This window comes from Narcine bancroftii, unplaced genomic scaffold, assembly GCF_036971445.1.
Source record: "Narcine bancroftii isolate sNarBan1 unplaced genomic scaffold, sNarBan1.hap1 Scaffold_168, whole genome shotgun sequence".
Taxonomy (NCBI): domain Eukaryota; kingdom Metazoa; phylum Chordata; class Chondrichthyes; order Torpediniformes; family Narcinidae; genus Narcine; species Narcine bancroftii.
In genome coordinates this window covers 23,516-50,470 of record NW_027211903.1, presented here as the reverse complement: position 1 = coordinate 50,470, position 26,955 = coordinate 23,516, and the positions used below count along the sequence as shown (strand labels likewise).

At 46.9% G+C, this 26,955-nt stretch overlaps 1 long non-coding RNA gene across 1 annotated transcript in view; it reads right to left on the bottom strand.

Annotated features, from left to right (window-relative positions):
- The window catches only part of LOC138750574 (uncharacterized), a 217,361-nt gene that overhangs the window by 170,745 nt on the left and 19,661 nt on the right, over positions 1-26,955 (bottom strand). Inside the window, exon 3 of the long non-coding RNA XR_011349390.1 lies at positions 19,297-19,425. This is a non-coding gene — a long non-coding RNA (uncharacterized lncRNA). The remainder of the gene's footprint in view (positions 1-19,296; positions 19,426-26,955) is intronic.

Below are 26,955 nucleotides of genomic sequence, written 5' to 3'. Positions count from 1 at the left end.
ATGTGGAACTGTGTGGATCAGTGGGGAACAGTGGGAAAATGGTGGAGAACTGGTGGGGAACTTGCGTCAAACAGGTTGGGAACAGTGCAGAACAGATCAGAATAGAGGGGAACAGTTGGGAGCAGGGGGAACAGGTGAGGAACAGTGGGAAACAGATTGGCAATAGGGTGGACCCATGGGGAACAGTGGAGAACAATGCTGAACACTGTTGAACAGTGGGACACCATAGGGAACAGTGAAGAACTGTGGGGAACAATGGGGAACAGTGGGGAATAGGGGGCACAGTGGGGAGCAGTGTAGAACAGGTGGAGAACAGAGCAAGTAACAGTGGGTAAATGTGGGGAACAGGTGGGGAACAGTGAGGAACAATTGGGAACAATTGAGGAACAGCGGGGAACAGAGGGAAAAAGTCGGTAACATTGTACAACAGGTGTGGAACAGTGGGTAAGAGTTAGATAAATGGGATCAGTGGGGAATAAAGGGGAACTGATCGGGAACAGTGGGAAACTGTGGGGAACAGGTGGGGTACTCCTGGGAAACAGTTGGGATTGGTGGGGAACATTAGGAGAACAGGTAAAGAACAGTGGGGTAGAGTGAAGACCTATGGGGAACATATGTGAAACAGTAGGGTATAGTTGGAAAAATGGGGATCAGTGGGGAATAAAGGGGAAAAGTGCTGAACATTTCGGGAACAGCTGGAAAACAGAGGGTAATAGTGTGGAGAAGGGGAATCAATGTGAAACAGATGGTGAACAGTTAAGAACTGTGGGGAACAGTGTGGAACAGATGTTGAACACTGGAGAATGGGGAGAAAAGTGGATACAGATGGGAAATAGATGGGGAAGTGATGGGGAACATTGACGAGCCATTGGGAACAGATTAGAAACAGTAGGGATGAGTGGGGGACAGTAGAGAACTGTTGGGGAACAGTGGAGACCAGTGGGAAACAGTGGGGAACATAGAATCACAGAGGGGAACAGTGATGAACACTGATTGTCATTGAAGAACAATTAGGAAATTGGAACTGATGAGGAACAGTGTGGACCCATGGGGAACAGTGGGGAACCACACTGAACACTGTGGAACAGTGGGGCACAGTGGGGAACAGTGAGGAACAGTGGGGAAGAATGAGGAACAGTGGGGAATCATGGGAAACAGGTGAGGAACTGATGGCAATAAGTTGGGATTGGTGGGGAAGAGTGGGGAACAGTTGGGGAAGAGGTGAAGAACAGTGGGGTACAGTGATGAACTGTGGGGAACAGATCTGGAAGAGTAGGGTACTGAGGGAAAAAAGGGGAACTGCAAGAAAACAGAGGGGAACAGCGGGGAGCAGGGGGAAGAGTGTGAAACAGATGGTGAACAATGGAGAACAAGTGTGAAAGTGGCGAACAGATGGGGAACAGTGGGATAAATGGGGAACAGAGGGGAACAAAGGAGAACTGTGGGGAACAAAGGGAAACTGTGTTGAACAGTTTGGGAACAGTGGGGAGCAGGGGGAACAGTGGGGAACAGATGGTGAACAGTGGAGAATGGATAAACAGTGGAGTAAAATGGGGAACAGAATGGAAAATGAGGTGATCAGTGGGAAACCATAGGGAACAGTGGTGACAAGTGGGGATCTGGTTGGAAACAGCTGGGGAACAGTGGGGAACAGGTGTGGAATAGATGGGAAACAGTTATATGGATGTGGATATGTGGGGATCAGTGAGGAACAGTGGAGAAAAAGTGGAGAACTGCTGGGAAACAAGTGTCAAACTGGTGGGGAACAATGATGAAAAGATGGGGAACAGTGGGGATTCATGGGGACCACTGCTGAACAGTGGGGAACAGAGGGGAATAGTGTGGAGCAGGGGGAACAATGAGGAAAGGTGAACAGATGGTGAACACTGCGGAAAAATGGAGAACAGAGGGGAATAGTGGGTAAAATGGGGAAGATTGTGGAACAATGGGGAACAGTTAGAAAAGTGGGGAAGAGTGGGGAACTGATAGGAAATATTTTGGAACATTGTGAAAATTGGGCAACAGTGCAGAACAGATGGGGACCAGTGGTGATCATTAGGAAAAATGGACAACAGTGCGGAACAGATGGGGACCCGTGGTGAACATTAGGAAAAATGGGCAACAGTGTGGAACAGATGGGGAACAGTGGGAAACAGAGTTGAACAGTGGAGAGTAGCAGCAAACAGTTCAGAAACAGCTGGAGAACAGTGGAGAACTTTGGGGTATAGTCGGGAACAGTGGTGATCAGATGATGAACAGTAGGGAAAATGGGGAAGAGTGGGGTACAGAGGGGAACAGTTCGGAAACAGCTTAGAAACAGTGTGGATCAGTGAAGAACTGAGGGGAACAGATGGCAAACAGTGGAGAATGGGTGGAACATTGGGAAACAGTGGACAAAATTGGGGAAACGATGGGGAATAATGGGGAACTGTGGAACAGTGGAGAAATGAGTGGAATTATTGGGGAGCAGTGGATAACAGTGGGGAACAGATAGCAAACAGTGGAGAACGGGGAACAGTTTGGGAACTGGGGTGAACTCTGGGGAACTGGAGGGAAACTGCAGGTGAATAGTGAGGATCAGGTATGGAACAAGTGGGGTACAGGTGAGGAATAGATGGTGAACTGATGGGGAACAGTAGGAAACAGTGGAGAATTGGTGGGGACTGCTGGGGAACATGTGTCGAACAGGTGGGGACCAGTCAGGAACAGATGGGGAACAGTGGAGAATGGGGATAAGTTGGGAACCGATTGGGAACTGAGGGGAACACGGGGGAAACTGCTTGTGAATAGTGAGGATCAGGTGTGGAACAAGTGGGTAACAGATGGGAAACAGGTGAGAAAGAGATGGTAAACTGATGGGGAACAGTAGGAAAAGTGGAGAAATGGTGGGGGGCTGCTGGGGAACAGTGGGGACGTGTGGAACACGTGTCGAACAGGTGGGGAACAGTGAGGAACAGATGGGGAAAACTGGGGAACCGTGGAGAACACTGCAGATGAGTGGGGAACAGAGGAGATCAGTTGGGAGCAGGGGCAAACAATGAGGAAACGGGAGCAGAGGGGAACAGTGGAGAACACTGCAGAATCGTAGTGAACAGAGAATAATGGGGATCAGGGGGAAACACTGGGGAAGAGTTTGGGAACAGTGGAGAATAGTGGAACAGTGGGGAAAAGTGAGGAAATGTGGGTAACAGTGGAAAGAATGGGGAAGAGTTGGGAACAATGGGGAACAGTTCGGGAACTGGTGGGAAACATTGGGAAAAGTGGGAAGAGTGCATTGTTGAGAACATTGGGGTAAAGATGAGGTAATACTGTGGAACCACGTGCAATAGTCGGGAACTGTAGTGAGCAGGTGTGTAACAGGTGGGGAACAGTGGGGAAAATTGGAGGAACAGGTGGGAAACTGCTAGGGAACAGTGCGGACTTGTGGGTAACATGTGACAAATGGATGGGGAACAGTGAGGAACAGATGGGGAACACTGGGGAACCGTGAAGAACACTGCAGAGCAGTGGAGAACAGAGGGGAATAGTGGGGAGCAGGGGCGAACAGTGGGGAACAGATGGGGAACTGTGGAGAACTGCAGAACAGTGGGGAAAAGAGAGAAATAGTGGGGACCAGGGGACCACTGTGGGGAACAGTGGGGAACAGATGGTAAAAATCAGAACAGTGGTGAACAATGTGGAACAGTTGAGGACAGTGGGGAGCAGTGGATAATTCTGGGGATCAGTGGGGACAAATGATGATCAGTGGAGAATTGGGGAACAGTGGTGAAAAGTGGGGAACAGATTGGGAAATGAGGTGAACAGTGGGGAACTGGTGGGAAACAGCTGGAGAACAGGTGTGGAACATGCGGGAACATATGGGGAAAAGGTGAGGGACAGTGGGAAACAGTTTAGAACAAATAGGGAACTGATGTGGAACTGTGGTGATCTGTGGGGAACAGTGGAAAAATGGTTTGGAATTGCTGGGGAACATGTGTCAAACAGGTGGGGAACAGTGAGGAACAGATGGGGAACAGTGGAGACCACTGCTGAACAGTGGGGAGCAGGGGGAAACAGTGAGAAAAGATGAACAGTGGGTAAAATGGGGAAGAGTGGGGAACATTGGGAAATATGGGGAACAATGGTAAACACTGCAAAACATTGGGGGTAATGGGGAACGGGGGAAAAATGAGTGACTGATGCGGAATATGGAAAAACATTGGGGAACAGTCAGGAATGATGGTGAGCAGTTGTGGAAGAGTGGGGACCAGTGGGAAAAATGTGAAGCATTAGGGAAAAGTGGGGAACAGTGGGAAAATGCGGAACAGTGTGCAAATGTGGGGAACACTGCAGAACAATGGGGAATGGATGGGAATATTGGGGAACAGGGGGGAACAACAAGGAAAGAGGAACAGTGGGGAACACTGCAGAACAATGGGGAACAGTAGGGAGCAGGGGGAATAAATGGGGAACTGATGGGCAACAGTGGGAAGCAGATTGGGAACTGATGGGGAACAAAGTGGACCCATGGGGAACAGTGGAGAACAATGCTGAACAGTATGGAACAGTGGGGCACAGTGAAGAACTCTGGGGAAGAATGAGGAACAGTGGGGAATAGAAGGGCACATTGGGCAGCAGTGTAGAACAGGTGGTGAATAGTGGAGAACAGGGGTGTAACAGTAGGTAAATGTGGGGAACAGGTGGGAAACAGTGAAGAACAATTGGGAACAGTTGGGGAACAAAGGGAAAAAATCGGGAACAGTGTAGAACAGGTGTGGAACAGTGGGGTACTGGTGGTGAATAGTGAGGATCAGTGGGAAACAGTGAGGAACAGTGGGGATCAGTGAATAACACGGGAACAGTGTGTAATAGGGGGCAGCTGGAGAACAGTAGGGAACACTGATGAACTGTGGGGAACAGATGGGGAAACGGTGGGGAACAGGTGAGGAACAAGTGGGGAACAGGTGAGAAATGGTGGGGAACTGTTGGGGAACAGTGAGGTCTTGTGAGGAACATGTGTCAAACAGATGAGGAACAGATGAGGAACACTGGGGAACCGTGGAGAATTCTGCAGAGCAATGGGGAAAAGAGCAAAATAGTGGGGAGCAGTGGGGAGCAGATGGGGAACAGTGGAAAATGGGGTGAACAGTGGGGAACAGTGGGTAAAAGTGAGGAACTGTGGGGAACAGTGAGGAACTGTGCGGAACAGTGGAAAGAATGTGGAAGTGTTGGGAATAGATGGGGAAGAGTTGGGACTAGATGGGGAACAGTTAGGGAACTGATATGGAATGGTGGGAGCCATTGGGAAAAGTGGGGAACAGTGTATTATTGAGAACAGTGGGCTAAAGTTGGGAAAATACTGTGGAACCATTGCAATAGTGGGGATCTGTAGGGAGCAGGTGTTAACAGGTGGGGAACATTTGGGGAACAGTGGCAAACAGTGGGGAACAGTGAAGATTGTGGAGAATAGTGGGGAACAGTGAAGAATTGTGGACAACAGTGGCAAACAGTGTGGAAAAGTGGGCAGAAGTAGGCAAGTGAGGGTAACAGATGGCAAATAGTGGGAAACAGTTGGGGAACAGTGGAATATAGTAGTGAACAGTGCGGAAATGGTGTGGAACTGCTGCAGAACAGTGTGGAACAGTGGGGAGCAGTTGGGGAATAGGTTGGAAAAAGTGCGGAACACTGGGGAACAGAGGCGAATAGATAGGGAACTGAAGGGCAACAGTGGGGAACCATGGGGAAGAATGCAGAACAATGGGCAAAATGGGGAACAGATGCGGAACAGTGGGAAACAGTGAGGAACACTGGGGAACAGTGAGGAACTGTGGATAAAAGTGGAAAATACTGGGGGACAGTTGAGAACAGTTTGTAACAGTGCAGAACAGTGGAGACCAGTGTAAGGATCAGTGATGAACAGTGGCAAACATTGGGTAACATTGGGGAACTGTGAGAAAAGTGGGGATCACTGGGGAACAGTGGGGAGCACTGGTGAATTGATGAAGAACTGAAGGGTAACAGTGGGGATCCATGGGGAAAATTGTGGGGAACAGTGGGGAACGGTTGTTAGAATGAGGAACTGTGGGGAACAATGGGGATGACTGGGGAACAGTGGGGAGTAGTGGGGAACTGTGAGCAACTGTGCAGGAGAAGTGGAGAAAACTGGGGAAAGTTGAGAACAGTGGGGAACAGTATGGAACAGGGGGAACCATTGGAGAATAGTGGGGAACACAGAAGAACTGTGGGGAACAGTGGGAAACAGATTGGAACTGATGGCGAACAGTGTGGTCCCATGGGGAATAGTGAGGAACAATGCTGAACACTGGGGAAGAGTGGAGCACAGTGGGGAACAGTGAAAAACTGTAGGGAACATGAGGGGAGCAGTGAGGAACAATGGGGAACAGAGGGGTATAATGAGGAACAGTGGAGAGCAGAGTAGAACAGATGGTGAATAGAGGAGAACAGGAGTGAACAGTAGGTAACAGTGGACAAATGTGGGTAACAGTTGGGGATCAGGTGAGGAACTGTTGGGGAACAGTTTGGGAACAGCTGGGAATCAGTGGGGAACAGATGGACTGATGTGGAATATAGGGGTATCATTCGGGAACAGTCGGGTAAGGTGGTGAACAGATGTGGAACATTAGGGAACAATGGGAAAAATGGGAAACAGTGGGGAACAGTCAGGAACAGTGAGGAACAGAGGAACAAGGGAACAGTGGGGAACATTGTGAAACAGTGGAGAACACTGTAGACGGTTGAGAACATTAGGGTACAGTCAAGAACCATGGGGAACAGATGGGGAACTGTGGGCAACAGATTGGGAACTGATGGGGAACAGTGGTGAAAAGTGGTGAACTGGTGGGAAACAGTTGGGATTGGTGGGGAACAGTTGGTGAACAGATGGAGAAGAGTTGGGTACAGTGAACATCCGTGGGGAACAAATGGGGGACAGTGGGGAACAGTGAGGAATAGAGGAGAACAATGAGGAACTGTGCAGGAGAAGTGGAGAACACTGGGGAAAGTTGAGAACAGTGGGGAACAGCATGGAATAGGGGGGCAGCTGGAGAACAGTGGGGAACACTGAAGAACTGTGGAGAACAGATGGGGAACAGTGAGGAACAGTGGGGAACAGTGAGGAACTGTGCAAGAGAAGTGGAGAAGACTGGGGACAGTTGAGAACAGCGGTGAACAGTGTGGAACAGGAGGGGAGCAGCTGGAGAACAGTGAAGAACTGTGGGAAGCAGATTGGGAACTGATGGGAAACTGAGGGTGAATAGTGTGGTCCCATGGGGAACAGTGGGGAACAATGCTGAACACTGGGGAAGAGTGGAGCACAGTGGGGAACAGTGAAGAATTGTGGGGAACAATGGGGATCAGATGTGGAACAGTAGGGAACAAAGGGGAACAGTGGGGAACAGATGGGGAACAGTTCGGGAACAGCTGGGGAACAGTGGGGAACTATTGGGGAACAGTGGGGAACATTGGGGAATATGAAAAACATTTGGAAACAGTGCAGTACATTGGGTAAAATGGAGAAGAGTGGGGAACAGATGGAGGACTGATGCAGAATATAGGGGAACATTGGGGGACAGTCGGGAACGGTGGTGAATAGATGTGGAAAGGTGGGAAAAATGGGAAACAGTGGGGAAAAGTGGGGAACTGTCGGGAACAATGAGGAACAGGGGGAAATAATGGGGATCACAGCGGAAATGTGGAGATCATGGGATAGTTGAGAACAGTGAAGAACTGTGGGGAACAGAGGGAAGCAGATGGGGTACTGATGGGGAACAGTGTGGACCCATGAGGAACAGTGGTGAAAAGTGGGGACCTGGTGGGAAACAGTTAGGATTGGTGGGGAACAGTGGGGAAGAGGTGAGGAAAAGTGTGGTACAGTGAAGAATTGTGGGGAACAGATGTGGAACAGTAGGGAACAGTGGGAAAAGTAGGAAACAAAGGGGAACAGAGGGGAATAGAGGGGAGCAGTGAGGAACAGATAGTGAACTGTGGAGAATGGGGGAAGAGTGGAGAAAAGTGGGTAACTGTTGGGTAATGAGGGGAACAGTGGAGAACATTGGGGAATATAGGGAAGAGTGCGGAACAAATGGGGGACTGATGTGGAATATAGGGGAATATGTGGAACAGTGGCAAAAATGGGAAAGTTGGAAAAAAGTGGGGAACAGTTGGGAACAGTGGGGGACAGTATGGAACTGAGAGGAACAATGGGTAACAGTGGCGAGCCCTGTGGAACAGATAGCAAACAGTGGAGAGCAGGAGGAACAGTGGGCAACAGAGGACAAATGTGGGTAACAGGTGGGAACAGTAATGAGCAGTGGGGAACAGTTGGGGGACAGTGTGGACTGAGAGGAACAATGGGGAACACTGGGGAGCAATGTGGAACAGATGGCGAACAGTGGAGAGTGGGGGAACAGTGGGTAACAGAGGACAAATGTGGGTGACAGGTGGGAACAGTGAGGAGCAGTGGGGAACAGTTGAGGAACAAGGTGAACAGATGGAGTACAGTGGGGAACACTGCAGAACTGTGGAGAACATTGGGAACAGAGGAGAAGAGAGGGGAACAGTGGAGAGTAGTGGCGAACAGTAGAAAACAATTCGGGAACAGGTGAAGGACAGTGTGGTACAGTGAAGAATTGTGGGGAACAGATGTGGAACAGTAGGGAAAATGGGCAACAAAGGGGAACAGTGGGGAAACAGATGGGGAGCAGTCCATGAAAAGCTGGAGAATAATGAAGAACAATGGGGAACAATAGGCAACAGAGCAGAACAGTGGGGAATAGTTGGGAACAGCGGTAATCAGATGGCGAACAGTGGAAAAAATGGGGAACAGTGGGGAACAGAGGGGCATAGTTCAGGTACAGCTTGGGAACAGTGTGCATCAGTGTCGAACTGTGGAGAACAGTGGCAAGCAGATTGGGAACGGTGGGGAATGGGGCAACATTGGGTAACTGTGGACAAAAGTGGGGAACAGGCGGGGAACAGTTAGAAAAGATTGGGAAACAGTGCAGAACATTGAGGAAAATGGGGAAGAGTGGGGAACAGAGGGGAACAGTTTGTGTACAGCTTGGGAACAGTGTGGAACAGTGAAGAATGGTGGGGAAGAGAGGGGAAGAATGAGTAACAGTGGGGAAGAGAGGGTAACAGGGGAGAGCAGTGGGGAACATATGGCAAACATTGGAGAACATGGGGAACAGTGGTAAAAAGTGTGTGACAGGTGGGGAACAGTGGGGAACACTTGGGAAAAGTTGGGGAACAGAGAGGGCAACGGTGGGGAAAATTGAGAAATGGAAGGAAGGGATGGGGAACAGTGCAGGTCCCTGCGCAACAGTGGAGAAAAGTGGGCAACAGCGGGGAATAGTGGGGAGCAGATAGGGAACTGTGGAGAATGAGGGAACAGTGGGGAACAGATTGGGATATGAGGGGAACAGTGGGGCTACATGGAGAACAGTGGAAAAAAGTGGGTAACTGATGGGTAATGAGGGGAAAAGTGCAGAACATTGGGGAATAGGGGGAACAGTGGGGAACTGATGTGGAATATAGGGGAATAGTGGAGAACAGTCAGCAATGGTGGTGAACAGATGTGGAACAGTGACAAAAATGGGAAACAGTGGGGAAAAGTGGGGAACTAAAGGGAACAGTGGGGAACACTTTGGAAAAAGTTAGGGAACAGTGGTGCATAGAGGGCAACAGCAGGGAAAATTGAAGAATGGAATGAACTGATGGGGAACAGTGGAGATGTCTGCAGAAGTGGAGAACAGTGGGCAACAGAGGGGAATAGTGGGGAGCAGTGGGGAACAGGTGGGGTCAGTGGGGAACAGCTAGAGAACTGTGGGGAACAGAGCAGAACATTAGGGAATATGGGGGACATTGGGAAACATTGCAGAATACTGGGGAAATGGAAACAGTGGGGAACAGATGGGGGACTGATGAGGAATATAGGGGGACATTGGGGAACAGTCGGGTACGGTGGTGAACAGATGTGGAACAGTGTGAAAAATTGGAAACAGTGGGGAAAAGTGGGAACAGTTGGGGACAGTGAGGAACAGGTGTGAATAAATGGAGAAAGTGGGAAAAATGGGGAACAGTGGGGAACAGATGGAGAACAGTGTAGAACCGTAGGGAACACAACAGAAGAATGGGGAACAGAGGGGAATATTGGGGAGCAGGGGGAACAATGAGGAAAGGGGCACAGATGGGGAGCAGTGGGGAACACTGCAGAACAGATGAGAACAGAGGGGAACAAAAGGGACCAGGGGGATCTGATGGGGAACAGTGCTTGTCATGATAATGAATATGTATGAGATGTACCGGAAGTCACGTGGTATGAGAGAGAGATAAGAGCACAAGCAGGAGAACAAAGGAAACTGGAGAATAAAGACTCGGAGAAGTTTACCTGATAAAACTTGTGCTTGATGTTTTATTAACTTCACATTTCGGGCCACAAATGTGACATTGGCGACAAGGATGAAAGAAGCTTGAAGAAAATTAAAGACTAAAGAAGATTACAGAGGATTACAGACAACTTCAAGGTGATAAGTATTTTCTCTTTAACTCAGTACTTTTGGGGCTGGAATATTTCCTCATGGCTGGAGCAGACGGTGACTTTCTAACACATAGTGGAATTGCTCATTTTGACCCAACGGGTGATGCAAGCACTGTAAGTGTGAAGTGGAAGGCATGGCTGGAAGAATTTGAATCCTACGCTGAGAGTCGTGGCCTATTTCTAGATACTGGTACAGTTGAACAAAAAGCGCAGAGAAGGGCGTTACTTCTTTTCACTGCAGGACCCGCAGTTCGGGAAACATTTAAGACACTTTTGAATACTGGAAGAAAGGATGAATACCGGAAAGCGGTAGATGCATTAAATGCACACTATGTAGTAACACCGAATGCTACATTTCAACGCCATTTGTTTCGAAGAACGATACAAGAAGATGGCCAGACAATTGCTCAGTACGTGACGAGACTATGCCAGCTAGCTGTTGGATGCAATTACAAGCCAGCTGATTTGGACAACCAATTATTGGATCAAGTCGTACAGCACTGCAGATCAGATAAACTCAGAAGACGTCTACTGGAAAGGGGGAGTGAGTTGGAACTCACCGATGCTTTAACCATTGCTGCTGCATTAGAGGCTGTTGAAGGGCAATTTCATACCATGACCCTGAAAGACAACTCAAGCCAGCAAGTTAAGAGGCTCTCACATAGCCATAACCAGCCAAGATATACGTCGACACAGGACGTAGAGTGTTATAGATGTGGAAACCGAGGTCACTTTGGAAAAGACCCATATTGCCCGGCCAAAGGCAAAGTTTGCAGAAAGTGTGGAGGTAAAGACCACTTTGCAAACAAGTGCAAAAGCAAGTCCAATGCAGACCAGAAGAGGAAGAGTACAACTTCCAAAGGCAAAGCCTGGGGGAAAGGAAAGTATCCTGGAAAGAAAGATACCATTCGCCAGATAGACGGTGACGATGATGATACCCATGAGGAACAGAGTTGTTACCAATTTACGTTGAATGAAGTACATCATGAGAAGGTCCCAGTGATCATTGATGGAGTGACAGTGCAGGTCATTGTAGATTCAGGCAGTGACAGTAATGTGATTGATCGACATTTATGGGAGAAGTTGAAAAGGAAAAAGATCATCTGTACCTCAAAGAAGTGTTCCAAGAAACTGTATCCATACACAACAACCAAGCCATTGCAGACCATTGGATGTTTTACTGCAACTGTTGAAGCTGGAGATAAGTATACCGAAGCAGAGTTTATGGTCATAGAAGAGAGGGGAGAACCATTGCTGAGTAGAAGCACAACGCAAGACCTGGCAATACTTCATATTGGAGCTTGTGTCAATTCAATTCAGTCATACGAGGATATGAAGCAAGAATTCCCCGCAGTCTTCCAAGGAGTAGGAAAGCTGAAAGGTCGACAATTGAAGCTAGCGGTAGATGAAACGGTCAAAACCAAGGCACAACCAATGCACCGAACTCCGTTTGGACTTTGTGGGAAAGTCGAAGCCAAAATTAAAGAATTGATCGAACAAGACATTATAGAACCGGTGGAACATTCGACACAATGGGTCAGCCCAGTAGTGATTGTGCCCAAACCAAAGGGTGACATAAGACTATGTGTTGACATGAGAATGGCCAATGAAGATATAATTAGAGAACGACACCCTATACCAACAGTGGAGGAAATACTTCAAGAACTAACTACCAGCAAGGTATTCTCAAAAATTGATCTGAAATGGGGCTATCATCAATTAGAGCTGGATCCAGGTTCCCGAGATGTAACAACATTTGTGACTCACTGTAACATAACATAACAATTTACAGCACGGAAACAGGCCATTAGGCCCTACTAGTCCGCACCGAACCAAACACCCCACTCTAGTCCCACCTCCCTGCACAATGCCCATAACCCTCCATCATCTTCTCATCCATATACCTGTCCAACCTTTTCTTAAATAATACAATTGACTCCGCCGCCACTATTTCTCCCGGAAGCTCATTCCACATGTCTACCACTCTGTGGATTGTATCGTTACAAGAGGCTATCATTTGGAATTAATGCAGCTTCGGAGATCTACCAGTATGAAATCCATCGAGTGATTCAAGGCATTCCTGGAGTTGCCAACATTTCTGACGACATCATAGTCCATGCACCAACGATGGAAGAGCATGACAAACGGTTGAGGCATGTACTATCTAGACTACAGGAGGCAGGCTTTACCGTGAATGGAAACAAGTGCAGTTCGGTGTGTCAGAGATGGACTTCATGGGACACAAACTTACACGGGAAGGACTAAACCCTGCAGAGGCCAAGGTGAAAGCTATTGTAGAGGCACGTGCACCTCAGAACGCAACAGAGGTGAGGAGTTTCTTGGGATTGGTCAATTTTTTTGCAAACTTCATTCCTAATTTCGCTACAGTGGCAGAACCACTAAGGAAACTAACCAGGAAAGGTGTACCATTTCATTTTGGATCTGAGCAGAAGAAAGCATTCACAGTGCTGAAGCAAAGCCTGACAGATGCAAAAACTCTTGGATATTACGATCCGGCGGCATCAACCAAAGTCATAGCGGATGCCAGCCCAGTTGGTTTAGGAGCCGTGTTGGTTTATGCATGATGGAGGACCAAGAATCATTGCCTATGCCAGCAAATCGTTATCAGATGTGGAAGGAAGATACTCTCAGACAGAGAAAGAAGCACTCAGACTTGTATGGGCCTGTGAGAGGTTCCATGCATATTTATACGGCATTGAATTTGAACTCATCACAGATCATAAGCCATTAGAGGTGATCTATGCACCTAGATCCAAACCATGTGCCAGAATAGAGAGATGGGTACTCAGACTACAACCCTACAAATATAAAGTGATCCACATTGCAGGGAAAACAAACATTGCAGATCCGCTGTCCAGATTGGTGAAAGATGGTGGTCCACAATCCAAGTCAGAATTGGGAACAGAAACAGAGAGCTTTGTACGCTTCGTAGCTATTCAGTCGACACCGAAAGCTGTGACTACGAAGGAAGTCGAGAGAATCCGAACGTGATCCAGAACTCATGGAAGTAAGAGAATGCATACAGAGTGGACAATGGGACAAGTGTACTCACAAGGCTTACATTCCCATTAGAGACGAACTTTGTTGCATCGGACAGTGTGTATTAAGAGGTTGCAGATTGGTGATACTGCAAAGATTGAGACCGAAGATCGTATCCTTAGCGCATGAAGGACACCTAGGTATTGTTGGTACCAAGCAAAACCTCAGGACCAAGGTATGGTGGCCAGGTTGTGATAAGGACGCAGAGAAATTTGTTAAAACTTTTCACGGATGTCAAATCATAAGCAGGAGTAATCCGCCAGAACCGATCTGGAGTACGCAACTCCCGACAGGACCATGGATCGACGTAGCTGTTGATTTTCTTGGACCTTTTCCGACGGGTGAATCAATTATGGTAATGATAGATTACTACAGCAGATACTATGAGTACGTGGTGTTGAAGTCCACAACCACTGAAAAAACAATACAAGCGTTAGCGGAGATATTCGCAAGATATGGATTACCTGTTACATTATACTCTGACAACGGTCCACAATTCATTTCAGAGACATTTGCGGAATACATGAGGACCACAGGTATCCACCATCATAAAGTAACTCCGAAATGGCCGCAAGCCAACGGGGAAGTAGAGAGACAAAATCAGTCCATTGAAAAACGATTGAGGATTGCACACGCAGAAGGACAAAATTGGCGAGAAGCATTGCTATCTTATGTGGCTGTCTATCGAGCAACGCCTCATGCAACCACTGGAAAAAGTCCTGCAGAAGCATTTTTTGGGAGAAAAATCCACACAAAAATGCCAGAAATAAAGGAAATCGAGACAACCAGGAGATGAGGGACCACGATGCTGAAAAGAACGGTGCAGCAAAGCTGTACACAGATTCGAAACGTGGAGCTAGGTACTCAGACATCATGCCAGGAGATAATGTTCTAGTGGGGCATGAAACTGGTGGTAAGCTAGACACACCTTATTACCATCAACCCTATACTGTCGTATCCAGAAGTGGCAGTATGGTGACAGTCAAGTCTCCAACTGGAGTCCTGTATAAGAGAAATGTATCAGGTGTAAAAAGGTACCAGTCCAGAGATACATCGAGCGAAGAGATTGAAAGGCCAATACGAGATGCTGAAACTGAGAGACCTGATGATGTTCCAGAGGCAGTTACCAGCACTCCTGATGAAGTGACTAGAGCGCCAGAAACACCCGAAGCCGTGGCGAGCAGTATTTTCGACGGTGAGAGTGAACAACCGAGAAGCGACGACAATATCACAAGCAGGCCGAAACGAAACTGGAAAGTGCCCAAACCATACGAAGACTTTGTGCCATAGTTTTAATAAGAACTTTGGGACAGTATTTTAATCTTATATCATAAAGTGCATGTATGAGTGCTGTAGGAAGTAAATTTTATGTAGTTGAGTTATAGTATTACCATTAGTTACGATGTTTGTATGTTTCCGAGGGATATTGGTAAGTGAAGGTAAAGTTTATTTCTGATTAAAGGAGGGATGTCATGATAATGAATATGTATGAGATGTACCGGAAGTCACGTGGTATGAGAGAGAGATAAGAGCACAAGCAGGAGAACAAAGGAAACTGGAGAATAAAGACTCGGAGAAGTTTACCTGATAAAACTTGTGTTTGATGTTTTATTAACTACACATTTCGGGCCACAAATGTGACAGTGCTGAACATTGGGAAATACATGGAAGAGTGTGGAAAAGATGGAGGACTGATGTGGATAAGAGAGGAACAATGGGGAACATCTAGAAAAGGGTGGGGAACAGTGTGAAACATTGGGGAATATGGGGAACAGTGGGAAACAGATGGGGGACTGATGTGGAATATAGGATAACATTGGGGAACAGTCAGGAATGGTGGTGAACAGATGTGGAACAGTGGGAAAAATGGGAAACAGTGAGGTAAAAATGGAGAACTGGGGAAAATTGGGAAAAAAAGGGCAAAAGTGAGGAATAGTTGGGGAAAAGTGTGGAACCATTGGGAACATTGCAGAACAATTGGGAACAGAAGACAATATTGGGGAGCAGGGGGAACAATGAGGAAATAGTAACAGATGGGGAAAGTGGGGAACACTGCAAAACAGATGACAACAGAGGGGAACAAAAGGGAGCAGGTGGGAAACTGCTTGAAAACAGTTGGGATCGGTGGGGAACAGTGCAGAACAGTTAGGGAACAGGTGAAGAAAAGTGAGGTACAGTGAAGAATTGTGGGGAACAGATGGGGAACACTGGGAAAAATGGGGAACAATGGGAATCAGTGGGGAACAGTTCGGCGACAGCTGGAGAACAGTGAAAAACTGTGGCGAACATACGTCAAACAGTAAGTAACAGTGTGGAACAGTAAGTAACAGTGTGGAACAGTGAGGAACAGTTGTGAAAATGAGGAATTGTGGGAAACAGTGGGAATTACTGGGGAACGGTGGGGAAAAGTTGGGGAACAGGTGAAGAACTGAAGGGCAACAGTGTGGAAGAATGCAGAACAGTAGGGGAAATGGGGAACAGTGTGGTACAGTGGGGAACAGTGGGGAACAGTGAGGAACTGTGGACAGTTGAGAACAGTGGGGAACCGTGTGGAACAGGGGGGACAGCTGGAGAACAGTGGGAAACAGTTTAGAACTGATGGGGAACATTGGGGAATGTGGGGAACAGATGGGGCACTGACGTGGAACATAGGGGAACACTGGAGAACAGTTGGAAACCTTGGTGAACAGATGTGGAACAAAATGGGAGAAATGGGATACAGTGGGGAAAAGTGGGAACAGTAGGGAACAGGTGTGAAACAGTGGAGAACAGTGGAAATAATGGGGAACAGTGGGAAAAATGGGAAACAGTGCGGAACCGATGGGAAACAGTAGGGAACCGTGGGGAACATATAGGGAAGAGTGGGGAACATTGCAGGACAATAGGAAATGGAGGGGAATATTGGGGAGCAGGGGAGAACAATGAGGAAAGGGGAACAGATGGGGAACACTGCAGAATCAATGAGAATAGAGGGTAGAGGGTAACAAAAGGGAATGGTGCAACTGATGGGAAACAGTGGGGTCAGATGGGGACTGAAGGGGAACAGTGGGAAACCGTGGGGAACAGTTGGGAAACTGCTGGGGAACATTTGGGATTGGTGGGGAACAGGTGAAGAACAGTGGGATACAATGTGGAAAAGGGGGGAACAGCTAGAGAACAGTGGTGAGCAGTGTGGAACAGAAGGCGAACAGTGGAGAGCGGTGGGGGCAAACAGTGGGTAACTGAGGACAAATGTGGGAACAGTGAGGAGCAATGGGGAACAGCTGGAGAACAGTGAGGAACCATGGGGAACAGGTGGGAAACCTGGGAAACAGTTGGGATTGGTGGGGAATAGTGCGCACAGTTGGAGAACAGGTGAATAAGAGTGGGGTACAGTGAAGAACTGTGGGGAATGGATGTGGAACAGTAGGGTACAGTGGGAAAAATGGGGAACAGTGGGGAACAAAGGGGAGCAGTGCTGAACAGTTCGGGAACAGCTGGAAAACTGAGGGGAACAGTGGGAAGCAGGGGAACAGTGTGAAACAGATGGTGAACAGTGGAGAATGGGGGGAACAGTGGGGTACAGATGGAAAAGAGATGGAGAAGAGTGAGGACCCATGAGGAACAGGTGGGAAACAGCTGAGAAACAGTAGGGATTGGTGGGTAACAGTGGAGAACCATTGGGGAACAGTGAAGAACTGTGGGGAACAGATGGGAAACAGATGAGCATCAGATGGGCAACAATGGGGAACAATGGGGTACAGAGGGTAACAGTGGGGGGACTGTTGGGGAACAGTGTGGAACATTGGGGAATATGGGGAATATTGGGAAACGGTGCAGAACATTGGGGAAAATGGGGAACAATTGGGAACAGATGGGGGACAGATGTCGAATATAGGCAAACATTGGGGAACAGTTGGGAACATTGTCGAACAGATGTGGAACAATGGCAAAGATAGGAAAAGTGAGTAACAGGTTTAAAACAGTTGTGGAACAGATGGGGAACAGTGTGGAACCATGGAAAACTGGTGGGAAACTGCTAGAAAACTGTTGGGATTGGTGGGGAACAGTGGGGAAAAGTTGGTGAACAGATGAAGAACAGTGTGGTACAGTGAAGAACTGTGGGGAACAGATGTGGAAGAGCTGGAGATCAGTGGGAACAGGGAAAAACTGTGTGGAACTGATAGGGTACATTGGGGAACAGTGCAGAACATTGGGAAATATGGGGAACAGTGGGGAACAGATGGGGGACTGATGCGGAATATAGGGGAAGAATGAGGAACAGTCGTGAACAGTGGGAAACAGTGGAGAATAGTGGGAAAAATGGGCAACAGAGCGGAACAGATGGGGAAAAGTGTGGAACCGTGGGCAGCACAACAGGACAATGGGGAATGGATGTTAATATTGGGGAGCAGGGGGGAATATTGCTGAACAGAGGGGAACAAAAGGGAGCGGTGGAACTGATGGGGAACAGTGGACATCCATGGGCAACAGGTGGGAAACTGCTGGGAAACACTTGAGATTGGTGAGGAACAGTGGGGAAAAGTCAGGGAACAGGTGAAGAACAGTGGGGAACAGTGGTGAACTGTGGGGAACAGATGTGGAACAGTGGGGATTAGTAGGAAAAATGGGGAACAGTGGGGAATAGCTGGAGAACAGTGGGACACTGATGGGGAACAGTGGGGAAACGTGGGGAAGAGGTGGGAAACTGCTGGGAAGCAGTTGGGATTGGTGGAAACATTGGGGAACAGGTGAGGAACAGTGGGGAACAGTGAAAAGCTGTGGGGAACAGATGTGGAACAGTTGAGTACAGTGGGAAAATGGGGTACAGTGAGGAAAATTGGGAAAAATGGGCAACAGTGGGGGACAGTTTGGAAACAGCGGGAGAACAGTGGGGAACAGTGAAAAACTGTGGGACCAGATGTGGAACAGTAGGGAAGAGTGAAAAAATGGGTAACTGTGGGGAACAGATGGGGTACAGCTGGAGTACAGTGGGGAACAGTGAAGAACTGTGGGGGAACAGTGGGGAACAGAGGGGAAGAATGAGTCAGTGGGGAACAGAGGGTAACAGGGGAGAGCAGTGGGGAACATTTGGCGAATATTGGAGAATGTGGGGAACAGTGGTAAAAAGTGTGTGACAGGTGGGGAACAGTGGGGAACACGGACAAAAGTTGGGGAACTGTACTCTATGGAGGGCAACAGTGGGGAAAATTGAGGAATGGAAGGAAGGGATGGTGAACAATGGAGATCTCTGTGGAACAGTGAGCAACAGAGGGGAATAGTGGGGAACAGATAGCAAACTGTGGAGAATGGGAGAACAGTGGAGAAAAGTGGGGAACAGATTGGGAAATGAGGGGAACAGTGGGGAACCATGGTGAACAGTGGTGAAAAGTGGGGAACTAGAGGGAAACAGCAGGTTGAACAGTGGGGAATAGGTGTGGAATAGGTGAGGAACAGTGGGAAACAGTTTAGAACAGATAGGGAACTGATGGGGAACTCTGCGGACTTGTGGGGAACTGTTGGAAGGGCAGGAAGGTACCATATATACAGATTTGGAGTGGTACACACATTTGGGAAAATTTGGAAAGAATGAAGGATGACAACAGCAAGAGGAAAAGAACTGACTCATGAGCAACTAATTGAAAATACTTTGGAAGCATTAATCAAACTAGAAAGAATTGCCACAGTACATGTACCAGGACATCAGAAGGGAAACTCACCAGAAGCACGAGGAAATCGGATGGCTGATGAACTGGCCCGACAAGCAGCACGATCAGGAACAGTGCATTCACATGATGGCTCTGATACCTCTCAGAGAAGGGCTGAAGAAGGTCCTATCTTTTCCCTCCCTGAAGAAGAACAAATGGAAAAGATGGGAGCAAAAAAGACGGAAAATGCTGGCTCCCCGATGGAAGACAACTGTTAAATAAAGAAATCACCCCGCAGATACTAGGGGAACTGCACTCACGCTCCCACTGGGGAGCGCAAGCACTGTGTGATGCATTCTTACGAACTTATGCCTGCAGAGGAGTCTATATCCTTGCAAGACAGACAGTGAACCGCTGTGTGTTCTGTTTAAAGGTTAATAAGAAAGTTATGAAAGCTATGCCTGGAGGAGGACAACCTTTACCAATCTGGCCATTTCAGCGGATACGTGGATTTCACCGAACTCCCTAAGGTCCAGCGATGGAAATTGCTACTAGTAGTAGTGGACCACTTCACGTGATGGGTGGAAGCGTTCCCCACCGTCAATGCCACTGCACAAGCATATAATTCTGGAACAAATTGAACTCCGAAATGGAACAGCCGAATCCATCAATTCAGATCGCGGAAAGCACTTCGCTTCTAAAATTCACAGCCTGGTCTGTGAAACCTTAGGTATAAAATGGAAGCTGCATACACCAAGGCATCCAGAGTGGAACAAATGAATGCCACTTTAAAAATGCAAATTACAAAACTAAAAGAATAGACTAAATTACCTTGGACCAAGTGCTTAACAATAGCTCTTTTCAGAATTCAGCCAGCCCCATGACAAAACATTAAATATCCCCTTACGAGATGTTATTTGGACTCCCATATTTGGGGGGGATAGAAGGAATACCTACAGTCAAAAATAATGATGTGTTTTTAAGGAACTATTTACTGCTAGTCTCTCATTCTCTTGTAGATTATAAAGCTAAGGGTCTGCTGGTGCAGAGCCCTCCTCTAGATTTCCCTATCCACTCTGTGAATGCTGGTGACTGGGTCCTGATCAATTCGTGGAAAGAAGAAAAGCTTCAGCCCCAGTGGAATGGACTATATCTAGTACTATTGACCACAGAAAAAGCAGACTAAACAATGGAAAAGTGATGGACACATGCTAAAAGTTAAATAAATGGGACCCAACAGTATCAGATAGATGTTTTCACTGTCAGAAGGAAATGGGAACAACAGTACATTTCAATTTGGGCATGTGAGAAAGTGGAAAAGTTTTGGGAAGATCTAAATCAGGTATTAAATAAAATCACAAAAAATAACATAGCAAAAAATCCAGAGATCTTACTTCTAAGTAATATAAGAAGTAAAGAATGTGGCCTCAATTTGGATGAAGTGCAAAAAAGATTTATTATGATAGTCTTAGCTGAAGCAAAAAAATGTACAATGTCAACCTGGAAATCAGAAGATCGCCTAAGAATACAGCAATGGTACATTGCCCATTCAGAGCCAGCTCTTCAGCGCTTGACGTCCTGCTTTGCGGAAACTGCCAAAATGTTTGGCCTGGAAGTCAGCCTGAAGAAAACTGAGGTCCTCCATCAGCCAGCTCCCCACCATGACTACCAGCCCCCCCACATCTCCATCGGGCACACAAAACTCAAAACGGTCAACCAGTTTACCTATCTCGGCTGCACCATTTCATCAGATGCAAGGATCGACAATGAGATAGACAACAGACTCGCCAAGGCAAATAGCGCCTTTGGAAGACTACACAAAAGAGTCTGGAAAAACAACCAACTGAAAAACCTCACAAAGATAAGCGTATACAGAGCCGTTGTCATACCCACACTCCTGTTCGGCTCTGAATCATGGGTCCTCTACCGGCACCACCTACGGCTCCTAGAACGCTTCCACCAGCGTTGTCTCCGCTCCATCCTCAACATCCATTGGAGCGCTTACACCCCTAACGTCGAAGTACTCGAGATGGCAGAGGTCGACAGCATCGAGTCGACGCTGCTGAAGATCCAGCTGCGCTGGATGGGTCATGTCTCCAGAATGGAGGACCATCGCCTTCCCAAGATCGTGTTATATGGCGAGCTCTCCATTGGCCACCGTGACAGAGGTGCACCAAAGAAAAGGTACAAGGACTGCCTAAAGAAATCTCTTGGTGCCTGCCACATTGACCACCGCCAGTGGGCTGATAACGCCTCAAACCGTGCATCTTGGCGCCTCACAGTTTGGCGGGCAGCAACCTCCTTTGAAGAAGACCGCAGAGCCCACCTCACTGACAAAAGGCAAAGGAGGAAAAACCCAACACCCAACCCCAACCAACCAATTTTCCCTTGCAACCGCTGCAATCGTGTCTGCCTGTCCCGCATCGGACTTGTCAGCCACAAACGAGCCTGCAGCTGACGTGGACTTTTTACCCCCTCCATAAATCTTCGTCCGCGAAGCCAAGCCAAAGAAGACATGGAAATGAATAAATGTATTCCATTGGAAAAATAACATATAATTTAATAAATATCATCAGTTTTTGAACAAATTTGGGAACCGTACATGGAACACAACAGAGAGGTCCTACCGCGGACCTCTACCCCCTAAAATGACAGAATGAGAAGAAGATGAAATAAACTGACCCAGTCTGTAAAAGTAGATGACACAATTTTCTTGCTTATTTCATTGTGTGATGACATTTTTTAATGGGTTTATTGTATTGTATATGTTGAATGTTTAGTGGGTGGGGAGGGGGTGGGAAGGAGGGAGGGAAGGGAGGGGGGAAAAGGGGAAAAATGACACTGTATATATTCAAGAGGAAAATGTTTGTGTGTATTTTGGTCAATATGGATCATAGTGTGAAAAATAAAAACTTTAAAAAAAAGAATAAAGGGACCATTGGATCCACCACCAGCCAAAGAAGTAAGGAAAGAGGAGTAAAAAGGAACAGAAAAGAAAACTACAATAATGAAACTTTTACGTTTACTATTTCAATTCGACATACATATAACTTTGTGTGTTGAACCTTAAAATTCTTTTATCTCTCTATGTACTAATTATGCTAAGAACCAAAATCAAACAGATTGTTGGGTATGTGTGAAAATGCCACACCATGGCAAGTCAGGAGTCCCCTTAGTAGCAGTCCCTCTCTCCCTACATGTATTATTTGATATATATACCTTGTCCAGCAACAGTGATCCAACCACTGAAGATAAATAAAAAGGGTGGTCGATACGACCAAAACCAACAAAGTCACCAACTACTCAGTCTGGAGTGTTGCTTCCTTTTGAGGAACCAACTAGGAGTTTCCAATTGCATGCAGAATTGGACCGTCACACGACTGCGAATCCCGCACCCTGTAAATGGCACATATTGGGTGTGTGTATGTTAAATTTATTCATAGTTACCTGGGGAAAAGGAATGTTGGAATCAGACAAAAGGATTTAAATTGACCCATACACTTAAAGGTTGGAGTGGATGCCTACCTGGCCTACTTAATTCCCCATGTCCCTGATCTTAACCAGCTATCTGTATTAGGCTCATCCCATGGGAAAAAACAAAAGGGTGACTGAAGGCGATCGTCTCATGTGGATGTTTTTCCCAACATTTGGAGCCGCATGAAGGGCGGTTGAAATTCAAGAATGAGCAGCCACCCTAGATGAACTAGTAAATGATACGAACCTGGTGCTTGGGGAAGTCCAATCCCAAGTCTGGGCAATAAATACAGAAATGGCCACCATGCAACTTACAGTCCTCCAAAAATGCATGGCCCTTGATTTTATTTTGACAGAGAAAGGGCTTTAATTGGTTCTGAATGTTACACATACATCCTGGATGAATCAGCTAATATCTCGGATTTGGTGGTCCATATTAAAAAGTGTAGAGAGAAGATCCAGGAGACTAGAGATAAATATAAAAAAGGAGGTGATTGGACATGGGGAGATTGGAATTTCGGAGGTTGGGTGCCATGGTTAATGCACTCTGCTATATCTGGCTGAATGATTCTAGTGGGCTTATTGATTGGATCAGCCATCCTACGATGTTTTATCACAAGATCCATTTGCTCAGCTACTGGAGCGAAGCAGGTGGTATTAAAAAATCCCATGGCAGATGAACAACGACAAATTCAACTCATGTTACAATTTGAGGAAACAAAAGGTGAACAATAATGCAGTTTAATCAGAAATACATGATAACGAGAAAAAAGGAGGAATTGTGAAAAACAGTTGAATATGATTAAACTCGCACCATTCTGTGAAAAATGATGGAATGCAAAATATGTAGATAAGAGCTTGAGAGTAGACAGTACTAGCCAGTGGGCCCCTTCTTATCTCAAGCCCCAAGGATGCAAGGAACTGGTTCAGGTTGGTACAGTGACCTAAGATAGTCTATAGCTCGTACTGCGATTGCCTAATAGGGACATGAACAGGCAATGTATGGATTGATGGAAGGGAGAAGGAGAATGTTGTAATATATTGGTATTCTGAATGGAAAAAGGTAAATGAAGGTGAGGTGATGTTGAACGCGGGACTGTAGAAAAGAGTGATGATTCTGAACTTCCGGTATGTCTCCAGACCAGGAACACCCGACTCTGCAGACTCGAAATAAAGATGAACCTGTTCTTCAAAACTTTGTCTCCAGAGAAAGGATTGTGAACACTTTATATTTCACGGTGGGGAATGGATGGTGAACAGTGGAGTAGTGTGGGAAACAGTGTGGAAAAGTGGGGAACAGTTGGAAAACAGATGAGCTTCTGATGGTCAACAATGGGGAACCATGGGGTACGTTGGGGAACAGTGCAGAACATTGTTCCCCACAGTTCTCCTTTCCACATTATACCCCCTGCTCCCCATTATTCCCCTCTGATCCCAATTGTTCTAGTGTTCCCCACGGTTCCACACTGTTCTCTAGCTGTCCCCCCGGTTCCATACTGTTCCCCACGGTTCCCAAATTTTCCCCACTGTTATGCATTATTCCCACTGTTCCCCACTTTTGCCCTCTGTTCCCCATTTAACCCACTGTTCCCCATCAACTGTTCCACACTGTTGCCCATTTTTCCCAATGTTCTCCACTGTTCCCCATATATACCTCTGTTCCCCAGTGGTTCACACCTGTTCCTGACTATTCCCCACAGTTCCCCACTTTTCCCCTCTGTTCTCCACTGTGCCCCTCTGTTCACCAGCTGTTCCCCATCTGGCGGAAGAATGAGGAGCAGTGGGGAACAGAGAGGCACAGTGGATAACAGGTGACGAACAGTGGAAAACAAGCGAGTAACAGTGGACAAATGTTGGTAACAGATGGGGAACAGCTGGGAACAGAGGGAAAAAGTCGGGAACAGTGGGGAATAGTGGTGGAACAGTGGGGAACAGTGGGATAAATGTGGAATGGGGACAGCTGGAGAATAGAGGGGAACAGGGTGGAACAGATGCAGAATATTGGGGAAAAATAGTGAACAGTGTGGAGCAGGGGGTTCAAATGGAGAACACTATGGAACAGTGGGGAACAGTGAAGAACTAAGGGGAAGAATGAGGAACAGAGTGGCACAGTGGGGAGCAGTGTAGAACAGGGGGGAAGATTGGGGAAAATGGGCAACAGGGCAGAAACATAGAAACATAGAAGATAGGAGCAAGAGTAGGTCATTCGGCCCTTCGAGCCTTCTCCACCATTCAATGAGATCATGGCTGATCTTAAAGTTCAGTACCCCGTCCCCGCCTTCTCTCGTAACCCCTAATTCCCTTATACTGAAGAAATATATCTAATTCCCTCTTAAATATATTCAATGAACCTGCCTCTACTGCTCTGTGTGGCAATGAATTCCACAGATTCACCACGCTCTGGGTAAAGAAATTCCTCCTCATCTCGGTTCTAAATGGTTTGCTTATTATCCTCGAACCATGGTCCCGGGTTCTGGACACCCCCACCATTGGAAACATCCCTTCCGCATCCATTCTGTCCAGTCCTGCCAGAATTTTATATGTCTCTATGAGATCCCCTCTCAATCTTCTAAACTCTAGCGAGTACAATCCCAAATTGTGCAATCTTTCCTCAGAAGTTATTCCTGTCATTCCAGGTATCAGCCTGGTGAATCGCCTTTGCACTCCCTCCATTGCAAGAACATCCTTCTTCAGATAAGGCGACCAAACCTGCACACAATACTCCAGGTGTGCTCTCACCAGGGCTCTGTACAACTGCAGTAAGGTATCCTTATTCCTATACTCAAATCCTCTTGATATGAAGGCCAACATACCATTTTCTTTTTTAACCGCCTGCTGTACCTGCATGCTCGCCTTCAGTGACTGGTGCACAAGAACCCCTATATCTCTCTGCACTTCCCCATCTCCCAATCTATTGCCATTCAAATAGTAATCTGCCCTCCGGTTTGTATTACCAAAGTGGATAAGCTCACATTTATCCACATTGTAGTGCATTTGTCATGTATCTACCCAGTCCCCCAATTTATCCAAATCACACTAGAGCTTCCTGACCCCCTCTTCAGTGCACACAACCCCTCCTAGCTTAGTGTCGTCTGCAAATTTGGAGAAATTACATCCAATCCCCTCATCTAAATCATTAATGTAAATTGTGAACAGCTGGGGTCCCAGTACAGATCCCTGTGGCACCCCACTGGTCACCGCCTGCCACTCAGAAAATGAGCTGTTTATCCCAACTCTCTGTCTTCTATCTGCCAGCCAGTTCTCAATCCACATCAATACCTTGCCCCCAATCCCATGAGCCTTGATTTTGCATGCCAGTCATTTATGTGGAACCTTATCAAGGCCTTTTGGAAATCCAGGTACACCACATCCACTGGCTCTCCCCCATCTATTTTACCTGTCACCATCTCAAAGAATTCCAATAGATTTGTCAAGCACGATTTACCTTTTGTAAATCCATGTTGACTCCGTCCGATCCCTTCTCTGCTAGTCATATGCTCCGCTATTACATCCTTAATAATGGATTCCATCATTCTGCCCACTACTGATGTAAGGCTCACCAGCCTATAATTCCCCACTTTTTCTCTACCCGCCTTTTTAAATAGTAGCGTAACATTAGCTACCCTCCAATCCATGGGAACTGATCCTGAGTCTATCGAGTTCTGGAAAATTATTTTTAAAGCATCTGAATGTCCACTTCTTTAAGTACCCTAGGATGTAGATTATCAGGCCCTTGGGATTTATCGGCCTTCAATCCCTTCAATTTTCCCAAGACCATGTCCTTAGAGATACTGATTTCTTTCAGTTCCTCCCTTGCATTAGTGTCTATGTTTCCCAACATCCTTGCGAGGTTATTGTATCCTCTCTTGTTAAAACAGATCTAAAGTAAGAATTTAATTGGTCTGCCATTTCCTTATTCCCCATTATATATTCCCCTGATTCTGCCTGCAAGGGACCTACTCTGGATTTCACCAATCTTTTCCTCTTGACATATCTATAAAAGCTTTTGCAGTTGGTTTTTATGTTTGCCGCAAGCTTACTTTCATAATTTATTTTTGCCCTCTTGATTAATCCCTTTCTCCTCCTTTGCTGCATCTTGAACTGTTCCCAGTCTTCGGATTTGGTACTTTTTTTGGCCAATTGATATGTTCTCCCTTTGGACCCAATGCTGTCTCTAATTTCCTTTGTTATCAACGGTTGAGTCACCTTTCTTGGTTTACTTTTATGTCAAATCGGTATAAATGATTTCTGCAATTC